Source organism: Mytilus trossulus, chromosome 14 (genome assembly GCF_036588685.1).
Source record: "Mytilus trossulus isolate FHL-02 chromosome 14, PNRI_Mtr1.1.1.hap1, whole genome shotgun sequence".
NCBI classification, from domain to species: Eukaryota; Metazoa; Mollusca; class Bivalvia; order Mytilida; family Mytilidae; genus Mytilus; species Mytilus trossulus.
Window position 1 is genome coordinate 21,699,717 of NC_086386.1, and position 7,095 is coordinate 21,706,811.

The following is a 7,095-nucleotide window of genomic DNA, read 5'->3' on the forward strand; positions in this document are numbered from 1 at the left end:
AAAGCGATACATGTTTTTCTAATATTTTTACAGTTAAAAGAAATTTAAAGAGTATTTAAGCATTTAATGTAGTGTAAAAATAATAGTATGTTGTATAAAATGAACATATATAATACGATTAAATATACATCAATACATAGTAATAAAGGTTTAGAAACACAGACTACAATAAAATAATGAATGAATTTACACAAAAAGCAAATCTAATTCTTACACTAAATTCAGGAAACATGTGTTCTGTGGTAATATATGAATAACTTTTAATAATAATAAAACTACTCATTCTAGGAGGAAAATGTGTTAGGCTATTGCAAAATTAAAAATGTAAAATAAATTTGTCATCATTTTGTTAGTTTTCTGAGTAAGTGCTTGGTCGAGTCAACTGACAGCTGTTATTTTTTTTTAAAAGAGCTTTACAGAACCCCTATGTTTGGCCTGTGACTGATGATGCCAGTGTGCAGGTGTAATGTCCATTGCCAATAACTAAGTCCATATTGTATAAGCAGTCTTCAACACGTAGCTTTGGCTCACACCGAAAAAGCAAGCTACATTTGTATATGGGCCACCAAAAAGACTTGTGTAAAACCATTTAAACAGGAAAACCAACAGTCTAATCTATTTTAAAAAACAAGAAATAAGAAACTTATGAACCACATCAACAACTGCTTGCTTATAATAAGTGACCATGAATCTCCTGACAAAAAAACTAATTTTTCAACATAAAAACCATGTAACTGATGTAAAACCTGCATGTTTTATATAAATAGACATACATTCATCAGTTTCTTTGTCTTCCAAGTTGTTCAACCTCTATCTATGATCACAGAGTATAACAGCTAGACATGATAGTATTTTGACCCTACAGTATAAAGTGGTCCCTTGAGGATATAAAACATTTAATGAACGTCCTTTATATTTTAGTTATTTATAAGGCCTTGTACCTTGTACATGTTTTAGTAAATCATTATTTTGTATATGTTCTTTTAAGATAGAAATCTTTAAGAAAAACTTATGATGGTAGGAAAGTTCAAGTTGTTAGTCATATTTAGTATCAACATAAATATTGTTGTTGATGTTGCTGAATTAAGACATACTCTTACAAATTGTGGAAGAAAAGAGAAGTATACGACTGAGTGTTATTAAAAACTAAATAATGAATCCACCAAAATATGGCAACATGAAGACAAGAAGCATTTTTTTAATCAAAATTTATATGAAAAAAAATGAAAAAAACAGAGCAAAGAGCATTTTGCCAATTTTTCAATCAAAAGGATATAAGTAGCATTTAAACAGGCCAGAGGGTCTAGTTAAAACACATATGTACAAGAAAGCTTCTTTTAAAACATTACTAAGCATCTTTTAGTAAGTGATGTTTACTGGTTATCTAAGATCTGAAGTGGGCTGTAATATAAACCAGTACACATTCAACACATCTATTCAAACTTACACAAATAATGATACAACTGTTTTGCAAAGGTCATTTTAATATGGCCAGTACAGCCATTTAGGCGACATACTTAGGATTATCACCTTCTACCGAATAAGTGAAATGGATGTTTTTCTTCCATTTAACAAAACAGAATGACCATTAGATAATCATAATTATATAATAAGTCAAGTGCACCCCATACATAAAATCTTTGTATTCTTATCTTCACAAAGTCAGGACTTTTTATTGTCAAATCTCCTACTGTTTTATGCCTTTTGGAACATCATTGTATGTTTTATTCAGATAATGTGAACAAAATCACCACTGTTTACTAGAATAGAAGAATGAAATCTTTTTCTTTTCCTTTTTTAAAAAGAAGCTTTAAAGTAATAAGTGTTCTAGTGATATAATACAAATTCTTACACATAATATCGAACAGAAAATCTAATAAAAGTCATGTTAAAAAACAATTTAAGTGATTCATGGAATCGAAGAAACAAGAAAAATCCATTTTATAACTAATTTTGCCTCATATGTTGTTGTGGATTATTTTGTTAGTGTCATTATTTTACGATTTGCTGGAAAAAGGGTGTGGTTTATGGGTTGGAGTCAACAAGGTAATCCATTGATAAAACATTATCCAAAGTTCAGGACTGGTCTAATCGAAATCATCAAAGATGTGTAAGGTCTTCCGAAATATAATTTCATTTCACATTTCAGGTTTCAACGTTAATTATTTCTTATGATCATATTAATTTTCAGATTTCTTAAAAAAAGTTTGCCAAGTTCAAAACAAATCCTGCAAGTTTAGTATCAGTTATTTTTTCCATTTCAATTAAAACATCTACATGTACTGTGGATTCATTATTTATTGTGGACCACCAATATTTGTTGATTTTGTGGGTACAGGTGAACCACAAATTTAACTGTCGACAAATAGCAATTTTCTATAGGTTTTTATGCAGAATTTTGTAAAACCTTACAATCATATACCTTTATCAACAAAATGTTTGTTTCTTATTCATAACAAGAGGCTGTCACAACGACAGCAAACCGGATTAATTAGCATTTATTTGTGTCATGGCAATATCACAAGAACCATTACTGATGATTGTTGAAAGTGAAAATTGTCAATATCAAATTTGACCTCTATTTTATCATCAGTATCAACATATTAAAATTTGAAAAGCTTAGATTGAATGGTTCGTGAGTAAATGCAACAAAGTGAATGGAAACACGATTTTACGATCTTTCAAGAACCATAATTCCTGAACGGTAAAGGTCAAAATCGTCATTATTGAACTTGACCTCCATTTAGTCATCAGTAACAATATATCAAAATTTGGGAAGCTTTGGTAGAACAGTTCATGCGTAAATGCATGGACACGACCGGAAACGCCATTTTACGATCTTTCAAGAACAATAACTCCTGAACGGTAAAAGTCCAAATCATCATTATTGAACTTGACCTCTATTTTGTCATCGGTAACAACATATTAAAATTTGGGAACCTTGGTAGAAAGGTTCATGCGTAAATGCATGGACACTACTGGAAACGCCATTTTTCAATCTTTCAAGAACCATAACTCCTGAACGGTAAAAGTCAAAATCGCCATTATTGAACTTGACCTTCATTTAGTTGTTAGTTACTAAGTAACAACATATTAAAATTTTAAAAGCTTTGGTCGAACGGTTCATGAGTTAATGCATGGACAACATTTGATTGCCACCTGCCCGCCCGCCGAGCATCCCCAAATCAATAACCGACATTTTTGTCACAAAAATCCGGTTAAAAATTAGTACCCATTAAAATATATGATTCCACAGTCTATATAATTTTTATGTGATAAACTTTTGAATACGATTCTTCCAACTCAAAGCAAGGTTTTTGAGTAGGCAATGAGAAACCAGGTCAGCCCACCCCACTCCACAGCCCTACCTAAATACCAATAGTAAATAATTCAAAACTGTTTTATTTGCTGCCAGAAAAATTCTACTTAATATGCATTATTACCAGTTCTGTTTACCCCTTCTTTGAAATGGCTTTAAATAGATATTCAAACCTTAATGAAATTTAATGAAATTTACATTTCATCATCACGTAAATTTACATTAAATATTCATAATTTAGCCATAAAACTATATTACATGTATCAAATGTAATCATTAAATGTGTTACAATGCTACAATAAATTTGTATTTCAGATCAACTCTTTGACAGACAATTGACATCCATGGCATAATTGAAATTTCTCTGCATGAAAACTTGATTTATTCCTGGTAAACATTGTGTTCACATTTATTTGAATCATTAACCATAATGACGTACATTATGACTTTTAAATGATACTAAATGTAATTTCTATGATTTTGTCATTATAATGTAAAGGTGGCATGTGTAGCATGTTAAACTTAGCATACAATTTACATCTCATCTGATGGTGAAACACAAAAGGGTGTTTCTATTTTGCATAAAATATCATATATTTTTTTTCCTCACTTTTACTTTTTTAATTCAATCTAATTCATTGCTAATGATAAGTCATAAATGTATTCTTGTATTTGTGGAAATTGATGAGGAAATACGATTTAATTGGTATAAATTAACCACAAATTCAAATATTCAACATGGAACACATTTTCCAGGATTTGTGAAAACCCTGAAATCACAATTTTTCCTCAATCTTGAAAATTGGTATCCACTAAAGGAAACAAATCCACAGTACTTTAAATTTAAATGTAGCAAAGTATGATAGGTGCCTTCATCATATTAACAGAATATATCCACATTTTCAAAGGATTTTAAAATGGTAATTCATCACATAAATCCTCATCCAAAAGCATAATATATTTTGATGAGTTTTACTCATTGTTGAAGGCTGTACAGAGTTAATTTGTGTGTCATATAAGTCTCCTGTAAAGAGTTGTCTCATTGGTAGTCATACCGCATCTTCGTTATTTTTGTATTAACAACATTGAGGCCTGTAGCCAGGAATTTCCAAGGGGAGGTTCGTTGGACTCACAAACTTGACTTTATGGGGGTTCGCGGGTCTAAATCATTTATATAGGATTTCTCTATATTTTTCTATCAATGAACTTTATCTTAAAGATAATAGAAAAATAAAATGAAAAAGTGGGGTCACCGTTCATTTGCGCTCACAATCTGCCTTCGAAAGAAGCATACATTTGTGTAAAAGTGTTTTTTTTCTGTTGAAGTAATAGGAGAAATAAAGTTAATATCGAAATAAAAAAAGAAATTTATTACAGAAATCGCTTAAATTTTACAATAATTTAGTTTAAGTACAGCTTATATGGAAATTATATTAAAAAATATAGATCACCGATGAGTTGAAAAAGATATTTCAATTTTAAAGCCAAAAAATGGCATTTTTCCACCAAAGGGAGATAATTTGGAACTTTTTCAATGATGTATACATTTTAAAACGCTTCTGGGGCCAACACGAATTGGTTGTTTTGAATGATTTTTGTACCATATGATATAGTAACAACTACAAAAGGTAACAAATAAAATTTGTAATGAAAAAAAAATGTTTAATTTTTTTCTGAAATTTTATACCCTCGAGCCTCCTTAACAGTCACAATTCGAACAGAACCTTGACTTTAACAGTGCTTATTTGTTTTTAAGGGGGGTTCGTCCGAACCCCCTGACTACAGGTATGACATTTAATACATCTTTAAGAGATGCATAAGAATCTCTAGTGCTCATTATTCCAAATGAAAAGTCTAGAAGTTTGAAGGTATTCACATCACTGACTTACTATATAAATATTGTGAATGATAGGGCCATGTTAAAACAAAAGCAGCATAGAATGCACAAGAGAAAATACATCAAGAAAAATATACAAACCTGTTTGTTCCCTTTCCTTTCTTCTCTAATAATCCAACTGAAAGAGAGAACAATTCAAGAATCTAAAAGTAAAACCAGACAGTTTACAGTGACCTAATGGTTATAGCCCATAACTTAGGATATTACTAAATAAATGTTTGGACAACAAAACCATAAATAACTTGTGTATCATTATATTAGCCAATGTTGTGTAAACCAATTTGGCTTTATTGGTACTTAATAAAATTTAACAATAGAGATAGGTAAAGATCAAAAGTTAATCAGATAAAACTTCAAAGCCAGAGGCAATTTTTACCTGAGTGAGTTATGTCCCCTTTTTACATAGATCAGTATTGAACAAATTGGGCAATTGGTTAAAGTTTACAATTATGTTATTAAGCATACAGGTGCCCCTTGGTGCTTGAGCCACATGAAGTCTAACATGTAGATTTCAATAAAATGAAGGTGATAAAACAGTGGTCTATTTTCTTTTGATCTCATTATCTATTTAATCATTTAATTACAATTTAATTTTATAGCCACTGTTTGAAAACAATGGAATTTAAGATACCTCACAAAGGTATAACTGTAAGTGAGTTTTATGGTGGGATGTTACACAATCATACCACTGTAAACTTGAGTAATAAACTAGTACAAATAGATAAACTAAGATACTGCATGGGGACAATGGTAACTTAATGTATAACAGGTTACTGTTATCTTTCTCTCAAATCAAATTTTACAAAATTTGGTAATTTGATTTTTATTAAATTTTTATCAAATTGATAAAATTAAGATGCAAAAAGGCATGTTTCAGCAAGACATAAACTGTTACTAAATTTATTTTGTCTTAAATCTCTCTACCATCTGAAACCTGTCAAAACTTACTGGGACATAGTCAGGTGATTAAAGTGATTGTAATGAAAGGACATACAATACAGTAGCAAGGGCAGAAAATAATGTATCAAAATTTATCACATTGTTTTTCATAACTTTGCTTAAGTCATCAACTCTGTTATATAATCTTTAAAGTTAAAAAGAAAGCAAACATTTGAAGCAGTATCTGCTTACCCTTCAGAAGCACTGGAATTTACCTGCAATTTTTAGTGGAGTTTGTGTTGCTCAGTCTTAAGTTTTCTTTGTTGTATTTTGTGATCTTGTATCTTTCCCCTCTCTTGTGTTTATCTTAGCATGAGAAAATTACTTCTGGGGCATACAATTCTAGGCAAATGAAACTGTTCACTATTATTTTATCAATATGTTCATATATGTCAGTTATTCATTTGAAATTTTGTAAACGCAACAATAATAGCTGCACAAGGATGTTGCTTTCAGAATACTTTGGGAATCAATTCTGCGCCAAAAAATAAATTTTACCTGTAAGAAGGCCAATTTAATCATGCTGACCAAGACATTCCATACTGTTGCTACAACCATAAAACGAAAAAGGAGCAAAAGAGTTTTCTTTGAGCTCATGGAAATGGGTAAATTTAATGCCTTCAAAGGCTTTCTCATTAGTTCCAACATTCAAACTAATTTGACATACTTGGACTTTTCCATTTCTGTAGCTACAGGGTTGGTAAATGGTTATAAGATTGAAATGTGTAGAGGATCAGAGCATCTCTATATCCAGTTGAAAACTTTCTTGTTCATTGTCACATGCCAGCCTCCTTTGAAAAGAAATCTAAGTGCCATCTCTGTTACATGAGAAACCGAAATAGTCCATAGGTTCCTATCTGACAGACCTAGTTTGGATGTTTGGAATTTGGAAAACACATGTGTCTGCCTGGGTGTTTCTCAAGATACCAAACAGTGAGGA

General features: G+C 30.8%; 1 protein-coding gene across 2 annotated transcripts in view; it reads right to left on the reverse strand.

Moving 5' to 3' along the window:
• The window catches only part of LOC134698155 (protocadherin-11 X-linked-like), a 56,566-nt gene extending 49,679 nt beyond the window's left edge, over positions 1–6,887 (reverse strand). Inside the window, exons 1-2 of one of the 2 annotated variants that reach the window (XM_063560462.1) lie at positions 6,823–6,887; positions 5,298–5,334 (exon numbers count right to left, since the gene is read on the reverse strand). The gene's annotated coding sequence lies outside the window, so the exon portion shown is untranslated. Of the gene's footprint in view, positions 1–5,297; positions 5,368–6,822 lie in introns of those variants that run through there. The other variant, XM_063560465.1, reaches the window with a different exon arrangement.
• Positions 6,888–7,095: the final 208 nt, after the last annotated feature.